The 13927-nt window shown below is 45.6% G+C and overlaps 21 non-coding genes across 21 annotated transcripts; all 21 read left to right on the top strand.

Moving 5' to 3' along the window:
- Nucleotides 1-193: 193 nt before the first annotated feature.
- Nucleotides 194-266, top strand: TRNAV-AAC (transfer RNA valine (anticodon AAC)). Its single transcript has one exon. It is a non-coding gene; the product is annotated as a tRNA-Val (tRNA).
- Nucleotides 267-379: 113 nt separating this feature from the next.
- TRNAV-CAC (transfer RNA valine (anticodon CAC)) lies at nucleotides 380-452 on the top strand. The gene has a single exon. It is a non-coding gene; the product is annotated as a tRNA-Val (tRNA).
- Nucleotides 453-1314: 862 nt separating this feature from the next.
- TRNAV-AAC (transfer RNA valine (anticodon AAC)) lies at nucleotides 1315-1387 on the top strand. Its single transcript has one exon. It is a non-coding gene; the product is annotated as a tRNA-Val (tRNA).
- Nucleotides 1388-1500: 113 nt separating this feature from the next.
- On the top strand, nucleotides 1501-1573 carry TRNAV-CAC (transfer RNA valine (anticodon CAC)). Its single transcript has one exon. It is a non-coding gene; the product is annotated as a tRNA-Val (tRNA).
- An 862-nt stretch (nucleotides 1574-2435) lies between these two features.
- TRNAV-AAC (transfer RNA valine (anticodon AAC)) lies at nucleotides 2436-2508 on the top strand. The gene has a single exon. It is a non-coding gene; the product is annotated as a tRNA-Val (tRNA).
- Nucleotides 2509-2621: 113 nt separating this feature from the next.
- On the top strand, nucleotides 2622-2694 carry TRNAV-CAC (transfer RNA valine (anticodon CAC)). The gene has a single exon. It is a non-coding gene; the product is annotated as a tRNA-Val (tRNA).
- An 862-nt stretch (nucleotides 2695-3556) lies between these two features.
- On the top strand, nucleotides 3557-3629 carry TRNAV-AAC (transfer RNA valine (anticodon AAC)). The gene has a single exon. It is a non-coding gene; the product is annotated as a tRNA-Val (tRNA).
- A 113-nt stretch (nucleotides 3630-3742) lies between these two features.
- On the top strand, nucleotides 3743-3815 carry TRNAV-CAC (transfer RNA valine (anticodon CAC)). The gene has a single exon. It is a non-coding gene; the product is annotated as a tRNA-Val (tRNA).
- Nucleotides 3816-4677: 862 nt separating this feature from the next.
- Nucleotides 4678-4750, top strand: TRNAV-AAC (transfer RNA valine (anticodon AAC)). Its single transcript has one exon. It is a non-coding gene; the product is annotated as a tRNA-Val (tRNA).
- A 113-nt stretch (nucleotides 4751-4863) lies between these two features.
- TRNAV-CAC (transfer RNA valine (anticodon CAC)) lies at nucleotides 4864-4936 on the top strand. Its single transcript has one exon. It is a non-coding gene; the product is annotated as a tRNA-Val (tRNA).
- An 862-nt stretch (nucleotides 4937-5798) lies between these two features.
- Nucleotides 5799-5871, top strand: TRNAV-AAC (transfer RNA valine (anticodon AAC)). The gene has a single exon. It is a non-coding gene; the product is annotated as a tRNA-Val (tRNA).
- Nucleotides 5872-7094: 1223 nt separating this feature from the next.
- Nucleotides 7095-7167, top strand: TRNAV-CAC (transfer RNA valine (anticodon CAC)). Its single transcript has one exon. It is a non-coding gene; the product is annotated as a tRNA-Val (tRNA).
- Nucleotides 7168-8029: 862 nt separating this feature from the next.
- TRNAV-AAC (transfer RNA valine (anticodon AAC)) lies at nucleotides 8030-8102 on the top strand. The gene has a single exon. It is a non-coding gene; the product is annotated as a tRNA-Val (tRNA).
- A 1037-nt stretch (nucleotides 8103-9139) lies between these two features.
- Nucleotides 9140-9212, top strand: TRNAV-AAC (transfer RNA valine (anticodon AAC)). The gene has a single exon. It is a non-coding gene; the product is annotated as a tRNA-Val (tRNA).
- A 113-nt stretch (nucleotides 9213-9325) lies between these two features.
- TRNAV-CAC (transfer RNA valine (anticodon CAC)) lies at nucleotides 9326-9398 on the top strand. The gene has a single exon. It is a non-coding gene; the product is annotated as a tRNA-Val (tRNA).
- An 862-nt stretch (nucleotides 9399-10260) lies between these two features.
- Nucleotides 10261-10333, top strand: TRNAV-AAC (transfer RNA valine (anticodon AAC)). Its single transcript has one exon. It is a non-coding gene; the product is annotated as a tRNA-Val (tRNA).
- Nucleotides 10334-10446: 113 nt separating this feature from the next.
- TRNAV-CAC (transfer RNA valine (anticodon CAC)) lies at nucleotides 10447-10519 on the top strand. Its single transcript has one exon. It is a non-coding gene; the product is annotated as a tRNA-Val (tRNA).
- Nucleotides 10520-11381: 862 nt separating this feature from the next.
- TRNAV-AAC (transfer RNA valine (anticodon AAC)) lies at nucleotides 11382-11454 on the top strand. Its single transcript has one exon. It is a non-coding gene; the product is annotated as a tRNA-Val (tRNA).
- A 1037-nt stretch (nucleotides 11455-12491) lies between these two features.
- On the top strand, nucleotides 12492-12564 carry TRNAV-AAC (transfer RNA valine (anticodon AAC)). The gene has a single exon. It is a non-coding gene; the product is annotated as a tRNA-Val (tRNA).
- A 113-nt stretch (nucleotides 12565-12677) lies between these two features.
- TRNAV-CAC (transfer RNA valine (anticodon CAC)) lies at nucleotides 12678-12750 on the top strand. Its single transcript has one exon. It is a non-coding gene; the product is annotated as a tRNA-Val (tRNA).
- A 1048-nt stretch (nucleotides 12751-13798) lies between these two features.
- On the top strand, nucleotides 13799-13871 carry TRNAV-CAC (transfer RNA valine (anticodon CAC)). Its single transcript has one exon. It is a non-coding gene; the product is annotated as a tRNA-Val (tRNA).
- Nucleotides 13872-13927: the final 56 nt, after the last annotated feature.

The following is a 13927-nucleotide window of genomic DNA, read 5'->3' as shown; positions in this document are numbered from 1 at the left end:
GTGGTGGGTTTCTGTGGTGTAGTGGTTATCACGTTCGCCTCACACACGAAAGGTCCCCAGTTAGAAACCGGGCATAAACACTGTGCACACGCTAGTGCTTTTTGCCACAATGTCGCTTTCATCACCCCCTTTCAAGCATTGTACTTTAGCGTAGACTTTCGGTTTGCAAGGCACAAAAAATCTGCAAGAATGGGTTTCTGTAGTGTAGTGGTTATCACGTTCGCCTAACACGCGAAAGGTCCCCGGTTCGAAACCGGGCAGAAACACTGTGCACACGCTAGTGCTTTTTGCTACAATATCGCTTTCAGCAACCCTTTTCAAGCATTCTACTTTAGAGTAGACTTTCCACTTGCAAGGCCCAACAAAGCAGCATGAATAGGTTTCTGTAGTGTAGTGGTTATCACGTTTGCCTCACACGCGAAAGGTCCCCGGTTCGAAACCGGGCAGAAACAGTGCTTACCTTTAACTTTTTCACAGTCAGGCACACTCAAAGCTCTTGCCACACCATGCCCCTCTTGCAGCCGTAAGTGAAATCTGCCAATATAAAGCACAGTTTAGGTGCAACACCTTCACTGGGAGCTCTTTTTCTTCACTGTTTATAAGTCGACCAGGAGAAATTGAAGACCCTTGCCTGAAGATGTTAGGTGAGCTGGTTTGCTGGTCCTACACAGGCAAAGTTTTGCTGCAGTGCCTATAGTGCAGACTCTGTAATAGCTGACTAGTAAAACCTGCTGACCATCACTGTAAGTGTTTAGGAAAACTTGTTTTCTGGACCCAAAGGCAATAGGAATGCGGACTTTGGCTCTCCTGCTTAGTCAGCTGAGTTGGAAAACCTAACGACCATTGGTGTATGTTTTCCTCTGATCTGGTGAGAAAAGTGTGTGGAACAGCTAGAGGTGATATCCATGACTCAGTCTATCTTGCCAGTACTGGCTGTTTTGAGGATGGTATTTGTATCAAGCTAGGCATCTGAAATGGGCTTTCTTCCTTGTTTTCTTCATTACTCAAGAGTATCATTTGCAAGGATGGTAAACTGAACTCAGGTTTTTAAATAACCAGAAACAAATAATAGCTAATACGGTGACCCCAACCTCCGACCCTCCAACCGGAAAAGGCCTATCGTGGTGGGTTTCTGTGGTGTAGTGGTTATCACGTTCGCCTCACACACGAAAGGTCCCCAGTTAGAAACCGGGCATAAACACTGTGCACACGCTAGTGCTTTTTGCCACAATGTTGCTTTCATCACCCCCTTTCAAGCATTGTACTTTAGCGTAGACTTTCGGTTTGCAAGGCACAAAAAATCTGCAAGAATGGGTTTCTGTAGTGTAGTGGTTATCACGTTCGCCTAACACGCGAAAGGTCCCCGGTTCGAAACCGGGCAGAAACACTGTGCACACGCTAGTGCTTTTTGCTACAATATCGCTTTCAGCAACCCTTTTCAAGCATTCTACTTTAGAGTAGACTTTCCACTTGCAAGGCCCAACAAAGCAGCATGAATAGGTTTCTGTAGTGTAGTGGTTATCACGTTTGCCTCACACGCGAAAGGTCCCCGGTTCGAAACCGGGCAGAAACAGTGCTTACCTTTAACTTTTTCACAGTCAGGCACACTCAAAGCTCTTGCCACACCATGCCCCTCTTGCAGCCGTAAGTGAAATCTGCCAATATAAAGCACAGTTTAGGTGCAACACCTTCACTGGGAGCTCTTTTTCTTCACTGTTTATAAGTCGACCAGGAGAAATTGAAGACCCTTGCCTGAAGATGTTAGGTGAGCTGGTTTGCTGGTCCTACACAGGCAAAGTTTTGCTGCAGTGCCTATAGTGCAGACTCTGTAATAGCTGACTAGTAAAACCTGCTGACCATCGCTGTAAGTGTTTAGGAAAACTTGTTTTCTGGACCCAAAGGCAATAGGAATGCGGACTTTGGCTCTCCTGCTTAGTCAGCTGAGTTGGAAAACCTAACGACCATTGGTGTATGTTTTCCTCTGATCTGGTGAGAAAAGTGTGTGGAACAGCTAGAGGTGATATCCATGACTCAGTCTATCTTGCCAGTACTGGCTGTTTTGAGGATGGTATTTGTATCAAGCTAGGCATCTGAAATGGGCTTTCTTCCTTGTTTTCTTCATTACTCAAGAGTATCATTTGCAAGGATGGTAAACTGAACTCAGGTTTTTAAATAACCAGAAACAAATAATAGCTAATACGGTGACCCCAACCTCCGACCCTCCAACCGGAAAAGGCCTATCGTGGTGGGTTTCTGTGGTGTAGTGGTTATCACGTTCGCCTCACACACGAAAGGTCCCCAGTTAGAAACCGGGCATAAACACTGTGCACACGCTAGTGCTTTTTGCCACAATGTCGCTTTCATCACCCCCTTTCAAGCATTGTACTTTAGCGTAGACTTTCGGTTTGCAAGGCACAAAAAATCTGCAAGAATGGGTTTCTGTAGTGTAGTGGTTATCACGTTCGCCTAACACGCGAAAGGTCCCCGGTTCGAAACCGGGCAGAAACACTGTGCACACGCTAGTGCTTTTTGCTACAATATCGCTTTCAGCAACCCTTTTCAAGCATTCTACTTTAGAGTAGACTTTCCACTTGCAAGGCCCAACAAAGCAGCATGAATAGGTTTCTGTAGTGTAGTGGTTATCACGTTTGCCTCACACGCGAAAGGTCCCCGGTTCGAAACCGGGCAGAAACAGTGCTTACCTTTAACTTTTTCACAGTCAGGCACACTCAAAGCTCTTGCCACACCATGCCCCTCTTGCAGCCGTAAGTGAAATCTGCCAATATAAAGCACAGTTTAGGTGCAACACCTTCACTGGGAGCTCTTTTTCTTCACTGTTTATAAGTCGACCAGGAGAAATTGAAGACCCTTGCCTGAAGATGTTAGGTGAGCTGGTTTGCTGGTCCTACACAGGCAAAGTTTTGCTGCAGTGCCTATAGTGCAGACTCTGTAATAGCTGACTAGTAAAACCTGCTGACCATCGCTGTAAGTGTTTAGGAAAACTTGTTTTCTGGACCCAAAGGCAATAGGAATGCGGACTTTGGCTCTCCTGCTTAGTCAGCTGAGTTGGAAAACCTAACGACCATTGGTGTATGTTTTCCTCTGATCTGGTGAGAAAAGTGTGTGGAACAGCTAGAGGTGATATCCATGACTCAGTCTATCTTGCCAGTACTGGCTGTTTTGAGGATGGTATTTGTATCAAGCTAGGCATCTGAAATGGGCTTTCTTCCTTGTTTTCTTCATTACTCAAGAGTATCATTTGCAAGGATGGTAAACTGAACTCAGGTTTTTAAATAACCAGAAACAAATAATAGCTAATACGGTGACCCCAACCTCCGACCCTCCAACCGGAAAAGGCCTATCGTGGTGGGTTTCTGTGGTGTAGTGGTTATCACGTTCGCCTCACACACGAAAGGTCCCCAGTTAGAAACCGGGCATAAACACTGTGCACACGCTAGTGCTTTTTGCCACAATGTCGCTTTCATCACCCCCTTTCAAGCATTGTACTTTAGCGTAGACTTTCGGTTTGCAAGGCACAAAAAATCTGCAAGAATGGGTTTCTGTAGTGTAGTGGTTATCACGTTCGCCTAACACGCGAAAGGTCCCCGGTTCGAAACCGGGCAGAAACACTGTGCACACGCTAGTGCTTTTTGCTACAATATCGCTTTCAGCAACCCTTTTCAAGCATTCTACTTTAGAGTAGACTTTCCACTTGCAAGGCCCAACAAAGCAGCATGAATAGGTTTCTGTAGTGTAGTGGTTATCACGTTTGCCTCACACGCGAAAGGTCCCCGGTTCGAAACCGGGCAGAAACAGTGCTTACCTTTAACTTTTTCACAGTCAGGCACACTCAAAGCTCTTGCCACACCATGCCCCTCTTGCAGCCGTAAGTGAAATCTGCCAATATAAAGCACAGTTTAGGTGCAACACCTTCACTGGGAGCTCTTTTTCTTCACTGTTTATAAGTCGACCAGGAGAAATTGAAGACCCTTGCCTGAAGATGTTAGGTGAGCTGGTTTGCTGGTCCTACACAGGCAAAGTTTTGCTGCAGTGCCTATAGTGCAGACTCTGTAATAGCTGACTAGTAAAACCTGCTGACCATCGCTGTAAGTGTTTAGGAAAACTTGTTTTCTGGACCCAAAGGCAATAGGAATGCGGACTTTGGCTCTCCTGCTTAGTCAGCTGAGTTGGAAAACCTAACGACCATTGGTGTATGTTTTCCTCTGATCTGGTGAGAAAAGTGTGTGGAACAGCTAGAGGTGATATCCATGACTCAGTCTATCTTGCCAGTACTGGCTGTTTTGAGGATGGTATTTGTATCAAGCTAGGCATCTGAAATGGGCTTTCTTCCTTGTTTTCTTCATTACTCAAGAGTATCATTTGCAAGGATGGTAAACTGAACTCAGGTTTTTAAATAACCAGAAACAAATAATAGCTAATACGGTGACCCCAACCTCCGACCCTCCAACCGGAAAAGGCCTATCGTGGTGGGTTTCTGTGGTGTAGTGGTTATCACGTTCGCCTCACACACGAAAGGTCCCCAGTTAGAAACCGGGCATAAACACTGTGCACACGCTAGTGCTTTTTGCCACAATGTCGCTTTCATCACCCCCTTTCAAGCATTGTACTTTAGCGTAGACTTTCGGTTTGCAAGGCACAAAAAATCTGCAAGAATGGGTTTCTGTAGTGTAGTGGTTATCACGTTCGCCTAACACGCGAAAGGTCCCCGGTTCGAAACCGGGCAGAAACACTGTGCACACGCTAGTGCTTTTTGCTACAATATCGCTTTCAGCAACCCTTTTCAAGCATTCTACTTTAGAGTAGACTTTCCACTTGCAAGGCCCAACAAAGCAGCATGAATAGGTTTCTGTAGTGTAGTGGTTATCACGTTTGCCTCACACGCGAAAGGTCCCCGGTTCGAAACCGGGCAGAAACAGTGCTTACCTTTAACTTTTTCACAGTCAGGCACACTCAAAGCTCTTGCCACACCATGCCCCTCTTGCAGCCGTAAGTGAAATCTGCCAATATAAAGCACAGTTTAGGTGCAACACCTTCACTGGGAGCTCTTTTTCTTCACTGTTTATAAGTCGACCAGGAGAAATTGAAGACCCTTGCCTGAAGATGTTAGGTGAGCTGGTTTGCTGGTCCTACACAGGCAAAGTTTTGCTGCAGTGCCTATAGTGCAGACTCTGTAATAGCTGACTAGTAAAACCTGCTGACCATCGCTGTAAGTGTTTAGGAAAACTTGTTTTCTGGACCCAAAGGCAATAGGAATGCGGACTTTGGCTCTCCTGCTTAGTCAGCTGAGTTGGAAAACCTAACGACCATTGGTGTATGTTTTCCTCTGATCTGGTGAGAAAAGTGTGTGGAACAGCTAGAGGTGATATCCATGACTCAGTCTATCTTGCCAGTACTGGCTGTTTTGAGGATGGTATTTGTATCAAGCTAGGCATCTGAAATGGGCTTTCTTCCTTGTTTTCTTCATTACTCAAGAGTATCATTTGCAAGGATGGTAAACTGAACTCAGGTTTTTAAATAACCAGAAACAAATAATAGCTAATACGGTGACCCCAACCTCCGACCCTCCAACCGGAAAAGGCCTATCGTGGTGGGTTTCTGTGGTGTAGTGGTTATCACGTTCGCCTCACACACAAAAGGTCCCCAGTTAGAAACCGGGCATAAACACTGTGCACACGCTAGTGCTTTTTGCCACAATGTCGCTTTCATCACCCCCTTTCAAGCATTGTACTTTAGCGTAGACTTTCGGTTTGCAAGGCACAAAAAATCTGCAAGAATGGGTTTCTGTAGTGTAGTGGTTATCACGTTCGCCTAACACGCGAAAGGTCCCCGGTTCGAAACCGGGCAGAAACACAGTGCACACGCTAGTGCTTTTTGCTACAATATCGCTTTCAGCAACCCTTTTCAAGCATTCTACTTTAGAGTAGACTTTCCACTTGCAAGGCCCAACAAAGCAGCATGAATAGGTTTCTGTAGTGTAGTGGTTATCACGTTTGCTTCACACGCAAAAGGTCCCCGGTTCGAAACAGTGCTTACCTTTAACTTTTTCACAGTCAGGCACACTCAAAGCTCTTGCCACACCATGCCCCTCTTGCAGCCGTAAGTGAAATCTGCCAATATAAAGCACAGTTTAGGTGCAACACCTTCACTGGGAGCTCTTTTTCTTCACTGTTTATAAGTCGACCAGGAGAAATTGAAGACCCTTGCCTGAAGATGTTAGGTGAGCTGGTTTGCTGGTCCTACACAGGCAAAGTTTTGCTGCAGTGCCTATAGTGCAGACTCTGTAATAGCTGACTAGTAAAACCTGCTGACCATCGCTGTAAGTGTTTAGGAAAACTTGTTTTCTGGACCCAAAGGCAATAGGAATTCGGACTTTGGCTCTCCTGCTTAGTCAGCTGAGTTGGAAAACCTAACGACCATTGGTGTATGTTTTCCTCTGATCTGGTGAGAAAAGTGTGTGGAACAGCTAGAGGTGATATCCATGACTCAGTCTATCTTGCCAGTACTGGCTGTTTTGAGGATGGTATTTGTATCAAGCTAGGCATCTGAAATGGGCTTTCTTCCTTGTTTTCTTCATTACTCAAGAGTATCATTTGCAAGGATGGTAAACTGAACTCAGGTTTTTAAATAACCAGAAACAAATAATAGCTAATACGGTGACCCCAACCTCCGACCCTCCAACCGGAAAAGGCCTATCGTGGTGGGTTTCTGTGGTGTAGTGGTTATCACGTTCGCCTCACACACGAAAGGTCCCCAGTTAGAAACCGGGCATAAACACTGTGCACACGCTAGTGCTTTTTGCCACAATGTCGCTTTCATCACCCCCTTTCAAGCATTGTACTTTAGCGTAGACTTTCGGTTTGCAAGGCACAAAAAATCTGCAAGAATGGGTTTCTGTAGTGTAGTGGTTATCACGTTCGCCTAACATGCGAAAGGTCCCCGGTTCGAAACCGGGCAGAAACACAGTGCACACGCTAGTGCTTTTTGCTACAATATCGCTTTCAGCAACCCTTTTCAAGCATTCTACTTTAGAGTAGACTTTCCACTTGCAAGGCCCAACAAAGCAGCATGAATAGGTTTCTGTAGTGTAGTGGTTATCACGTTTGCCTCACACGCGAAAGGTCCCCGGTTCGAAACCGGGCAGAAACAGTGCTTACCTTTAACTTTTTCACAGTCAGGCACACTCAAAGCTCTTGCCACACCATGCCCCTCTTGCAGCCGTAAGTGAAATCTGCCAATATAAAGCACAGTTTAGGTGCAACACCTTCACTGGGAGCTCTTTTTCTTCACTGTTTATAAGTCGACCAGGAGAAATTGAAGACCCTTGCCTGAAGATGTTAGGTGAGCTGGTTTGCTGGTCCTACACAGGCAAAGTTTTGCTGCAGTGCCTATAGTGCAGACTCTGTAATAGCTGACTAGTAAAACCTGCTGACCATCGCTGTAAGTGTTTAGGAAAACTTGTTTTCTGGACCCAAAGGCAATAGGAATGCGGACTTTGGCTCTCCTGCTTAGTCAGCTGAGTTGGAAAACCTAACGACCATTGGTGTATGTTTTCCTCTGATCTGGTGAGAAAAGTGTGTGGAACAGCTAGAGGTGATATCCATGACTCAGTCTATCTTGCCAGTACTGGCTGTTTTGAGGATGGTATTTGTATCAAGCTAGGCATCTGAAATGGGCTTTCTTCCTTGTTTTCTTCATTACTCAAGAGTATCATTTGCAAGGATGGTAAACTGAACTCAGGTTTTTAAATAACCAGAAACAAATAATAGCTAATACGGTGACCCCAACCTCCGACCCTCCAACCGGAAAAGGCCTATCGTGGTGGGTTTCTGTGGTGTAGTGGTTATCACGTTCGCCTCACACACAAAAGGTCCCCAGTTAGAAACCGGGCATAAACACTGTGCACACGCTAGTGCTTTTTGCCACAATGTCGCTTTCATCACCCCCTTTCAAGCATTGTACTTTAGCGTAGACTTTCGGTTTGCAAGGCACAAAAAATCTGCAAGAATGGGTTTCTGTAGTGTAGTGGTTATCACGTTCGCCTAACACGCGAAAGGTCCCCGGTTCGAAACCGGGCAGAAACACAGTGCACACGCTAGTGCTTTTTGCTACAATATCGCTTTCAGCAACCCTTTTCAAGCATTCTACTTTAGAGTAGACTTTCCACTTGCAAGGCCCAACAAAGCAGCATGAATAGGTTTCTGTAGTGTAGTGGTTATCACGTTTGCTTCACACGCAAAAGGTCCCCGGTTCGAAACAGTGCTTACCTTTAACTTTTTCACAGTCAGGCACACTCAAAGCTCTTGCCACACCATGCCCCTCTTGCAGCCGTAAGTGAAATCTGCCAATATAAAGCACAGTTTAGGTGCAACACCTTCACTGGGAGCTCTTTTTCTTCACTGTTTATAAGTCGACCAGGAGAAATTGAAGACCCTTGCCTGAAGATGTTAGGTGAGCTGGTTTGCTGGTCCTACACAGGCAAAGTTTTGCTGCAGTGCCTATAGTGCAGACTCTGTAATAGCTGACTAGTAAAACCTGCTGACCATCGCTGTAAGTGTTTAGGAAAACTTGTTTTCTGGACCCAAAGGCAATAGGAATTCGGACTTTGGCTCTCCTGCTTAGTCAGCTGAGTTGGAAAACCTAACGACCATTGGTGTATGTTTTCCTCTGATCTGGTGAGAAAAGTGTGTGGAACAGCTAGAGGTGATATCCATGACTCAGTCTATCTTGCCAGTACTGGCTGTTTTGAGGATGGTATTTGTATCAAGCTAGGCATCTGAAATGGGCTTTCTTCCTTGTTTTCTTCATTACTCAAGAGTATCATTTGCAAGGATGGTAAACTGAACTCAGGTTTTTAAATAACCAGAAACAAATAATAGCTAATACGGTGACCCCAACCTCCGACCCTCCAACCGGAAAAGGCCTATCGTGGTGGGTTTCTGTGGTGTAGTGGTTACCACGTTCGCCTCACACACGAAAGGTCCCCAGTTAGAAACCGGGCATAAACACTGTGCACACGCTAGTGCTTTTTGCCACAATGTCGCTTTCATCACCCCCTTTCAAGCATTGTACTTTAGCGTAGACTTTCGGTTTGCAAGGCACAAATAATCTGCAAGAATGGGTTTCTGTAGTGTAGTGGTTATCACGTTCGCCTAACACGCGAAAGGTCCCCGGTTCGAAACCGGGCAGAAACACTGTGCACGCGCTAGTGCTTTTTGCTACAATATCGCTTTCAGCAACCCTTTTCAAGCATTCTACTTTAGAGTAGACTTTCCACTTGCAAGGCCCAACAAAGCAGCATGAATAGGTTTCTGTAGTGTAGTGGTTATCACGTTTGCCTCACACGCGAAAGGTCCCCGGTTCGAAACCGGGCAGAAACAGTGCTTACCTTTAACTTTTTCACAGTCAGGCACACTCAAAGCTCTTGCCACACCATGCCCCTCTTGCAGCCGTAAGTGAAATCTGCCAATATAAAGCACAGTTTAGGTGCAACACCTTCACTGGGAGCTCTTTTTCTTCACTGTTTATAAGTCGACCAGGAGAAATTGAAGACCCTTGCCTGAAGATGTTAGGTGAGCTGGTTTGCTGGTCCTACACAGGCAAAGTTTTGCTGCAGTGCCTATAGTGCAGACTCTGTAATAGCTGACTAGTAAAACCTGCTGACCATCGCTGTAAGTGTTTAGGAAAACTTGTTTTCTGGACCCAAAGGCAATAGGAATTCGGACTTTGGCTCTCCTGCTTAGTCAGCTGAGTTGGAAAACCTAACGACCATTGGTGTATGTTTTCCTCTGATCTGGTGAGAAAAGTGTGTGGAACAGCTAGAGGTGATATCCATGACTCAGTCTATCTTGCCAGTACTGGCTGTTTTGAGGATGGTATTTGTATCAAGCTAGGCATCTGAAATGGGCTTTCTTCCTTGTTTTCTTCATTACTCAAGAGTATCATTTGCAAGGATGGTAAACTGAACTCAGGTTTTTAAATAACCAGAAACAAATAATAGCTAATACGGTGACCCCAACCTCCGACCCTCCAACCGGAAAAGGCCTATCGTGGTGGGTTTCTGTGGTGTAGTGGTTACCACGTTCGCCTCACACACGAAAGGTCCCCAGTTAGAAACCGGGCATAAACACTGTGCACACGCTAGTGCTTTTTGCCACAATGTCGCTTTCATCACCCCCTTTCAAGCATTGTACTTTAGCGTAGACTTTCGGTTTGCAAGGCACAAATAATCTGCAAGAATGGGTTTCTGTAGTGTAGTGGTTATCACGTTCGCCTAACACGCGAAAGGTCCCCGGTTCGAAACCGGGCAGAAACACTGTGCACGCGCTAGTGCTTTTTGCTACAATATCGCTTTCAGCAACCCTTTTCAAGCATTCTACTTTAGAGTAGACTTTCCACTTGCAAGGCCCAACAAAGCAGCATGAATAGGTTTCTGTAGTGTAGTGGTTATCACGTTCGCCTCACACGCGAAAGGTCCCCGGTTCGAAACCGGGCAGAAACAGTGCTTACCTTTAACTTTTTCACAGTCAGGCACACTCAAAGCTCTTGCCACACCATGCCCCTCTTGCAGCCGTAAGTGAAATCTGCCAATATAAAGCACAGTTTAGGTGCAACACCTTCACTGGGAGCTCTTTTTCTTCACTGTTTATAAGTCGACCAGGAGAAATTGAAGACCCTTGCCTGAAGATGTTAGGTGAGCTGGTTTGCTGGTCCTACACAGGCAAAGTTTTGCTGCAGTGCCTATAGTGCAGACTCTGTAATAGCTGACTAGTAAAACCTGCTGACCATCGCTGTAAGTGTTTAGGAAAACTTGTTTTCTGGACCCAAAGGCAATAGGAATGCGGACTTTGGCTCTCCTGCTTAGTCAGCTGAGTTGGAAAACCTAACGACCATTGGTGTATGTTTTCCTCTGATCTGGTGAGAAAAGTGTGTGGAACAGCTAGAGGTGATATCCATGACTCAGTCTATCTTGCCAGTACTGGCTGTTTTGAGGATGGTATTTGTATCAAGCTAGGCATCTGAAATGGGCTTTCTTCCTTGTTTTCTTCATTACTCAAGAGTATCATTTGCAAGGATGGTAAACTGAACTCAGGTTTTTAAATAACCAGAAACAAATAATAGCTAATACGGTGACCCCAACCTCCGACCCTCCAACCGGAAAAGGCCTATCGTGGTGGGTTTCTGTGGTGTAGTGGTTATCACGTTCGCCTCACACACAAAAGGTCCCCAGTTAGAAACCGGGCATAAACACTGTGCACACGCTAGTGCTTTTTGCCACAATGTCGCTTTCATCACCCCCTTTCAAGCATTGTACTTTAGCGTAGACTTTCGGTTTGCAAGGCACAAAAAATCTGCAAGAATGGGTTTCTGTAGTGTAGTGGTTATCACGTTCGCCTAACACGCGAAAGGTCCCCGGTTCGAAACCGGGCAGAAACACAGTGCACACGCTAGTGCTTTTTGCTACAATATCGCTTTCAGCAACCCTTTTCAAGCATTCTACTTTAGAGTAGACTTTCCACTTGCAAGGCCCAACAAAGCAGCATGAATAGGTTTCTGTAGTGTAGTGGTTATCACGTTTGCTTCACACGCAAAAGGTCCCCGGTTCGAAACAGTGCTTACCTTTAACTTTTTCACAGTCAGGCACACTCAAAGCTCTTGCCACACCATGCCCCTCTTGCAGCCGTAAGTGAAATCTGCCAATATAAAGCACAGTTTAGGTGCAACACCTTCACTGGGAGCTCTTTTTCTTCACTGTTTATAAGTCGACCAGGAGAAATTGAAGACCCTTGCCTGAAGATGTTAGGTGAGCTGGTTTGCTGGTCCTACACAGGCAAAGTTTTGCTGCAGTGCCTATAGTGCAGACTCTGTAATAGCTGACTAGTAAAACCTGCTGACCATCGCTGTAAGTGTTTAGGAAAACTTGTTTTCTGGACCCAAAGGCAATAGGAATTCGGACTTTGGCTCTCCTGCTTAGTCAGCTGAGTTGGAAAACCTAACGACCATTGGTGTATGTTTTCCTCTGATCTGGTGAGAAAAGTGTGTGGAACAGCTAGAGGTGATATCCATGACTCAGTCTATCTTGCCAGTACTGGCTGTTTTGAGGATGGTATTTGTATCAAGCTAGGCATCTGAAATGGGCTTTCTTCCTTGTTTTCTTCATTACTCAAGAGTATCATTTGCAAGGATGGTAAACTGAACTCAGGTTTTTAAATAACCAGAAACAAATAATAGCTAATACGGTGACCCCAACCTCCGACCCTCCAACCGGAAAAGGCCTATCGTGGTGGGTTTCTGTGGTGTAGTGGTTACCACGTTCGCCTCACACACGAAAGGTCCCCAGTTAGAAACCGGGCATAAACACTGTGCACACGCTAGTGCTTTTTGCCACAATGTCGCTTTCATCACCCCCTTTCAAGCATTGTACTTTAGCGTAGACTTTCGGTTTGCAAGGCACAAATAATCTGCAAGAATGGGTTTCTGTAGTGTAGTGGTTATCACGTTCGCCTAACACGCGAAAGGTCCCCGGTTCGAAACCGGGCAGAAACACTGTGCACGCGCTAGTGCTTTTTGCTACAATATCGCTTTCAGCAACCCTTTTCAAGCATTCTACTTTAGAGTAGACTTTCCACTTGCAAGGCCCAACAAAGCAGCATGAATAGGTTTCTGTAGTGTAGTGGTTATCACGTTTGCCTCACACGCGAAAGGTCCCCGGTTCGAAACCGGGCAGAAACAGTGCTTACCTTTAACTTTTTCACAGTCAGGCACACTCAAAGCTCTTGCCACACCATGCCCCTCTTGCAGCCGTAAGTGAAATCTGCCAATATAAAGCACAGTTTAGGTGCAACACCTTCACTGGGAGCTCTTTTTCTTCACTGTTTATAAGTCGACCAGGAGAAATTGAAGACCCTTGCCTGAAGATGTTAGGTGAGCTGGTTTGCTGGTCCTACACAGGCAAAGTTTTGCTGCAGTGCCTATAGTGCAGACTCTGTAATAGCTGACTAGTAAAACCTGCTGACCATCGCTGTAAGTGTTTAGGAAAACTTGTTTTCTGGACCCAAAGGCAATAGGAATTCGGACTTTGGCTCTCCTGCTTAGTCTGCTGAGTTGGAAAACCTAACGACCATTGGTGTATGTTTTCCTCTGATCTGGTGAGAAAAGTGTGTGGAACAGCTAGAGGTGATATCCATGACTCAGTCTATCTTGCCAGTACTGGCTGTTTTGAGGATGGTATTTGTATCAAGCTAGGCATCTGAAATGGGCTTTCTTCCTTGTTTTCTTCATTACTCAAGAGTATCATTTGCAAGGATGGTAAACTGAACTCAGGTTTTTAAATAACCAGAAACAAATAATAGCTAATACGGTGACCCCAACCTCCGACCCTCCAACCGGAAAAGGCCTATCGTGGTGGGTTTCTGTGGTGTAGTGGTTACCACGTTCGCCTCACACACGAAAGGTCCCCAGTTAGAAACCGGGCATAAACACTGTGCACACGCTAGTGCTTTTTGCCACAATGTCGCTTTCATCACCCCCTTTCAAGCATTGTACTTTAGCGTAGACTTTCGGTTTGCAAGGCACAAATAATCTGCAAGAATGGGTTTCTGTAGTGTAGTGGTTATCACGTTCGCCTAACACGCGAAAGGTCCCCGGTTTGAAACCGGGCAGAAACACTGTGCACGCGCTAGTGCTTTTTGCTACAATATCGCTTTCAGCAACCCTTTTCAAGCATTCTACTTTAGAGTAGACTTTCCACTTGCAAGGCCCAACAAAGCAGCATGAATAGGTTTCTGTAGTGTAGTGGTTATCACGTTCGCCTCACACGCGAAAGGTCCCCGGTTCGAAACCGGGCAGAAACAGTGCTTACCTTTAACTTTTTCACAGTCAGGCACACTCAAAGCTCTTGCCACACCAT

This window comes from Aquarana catesbeiana, linkage group LG03, assembly GCF_042186555.1.
Source record: "Aquarana catesbeiana isolate 2022-GZ linkage group LG03, ASM4218655v1, whole genome shotgun sequence".
Classification (NCBI taxonomy): Eukaryota; Metazoa; Chordata; class Amphibia; order Anura; family Ranidae; genus Aquarana; species Aquarana catesbeiana.
This window is presented reverse-complemented; position numbering and strand designations above follow the sequence as displayed.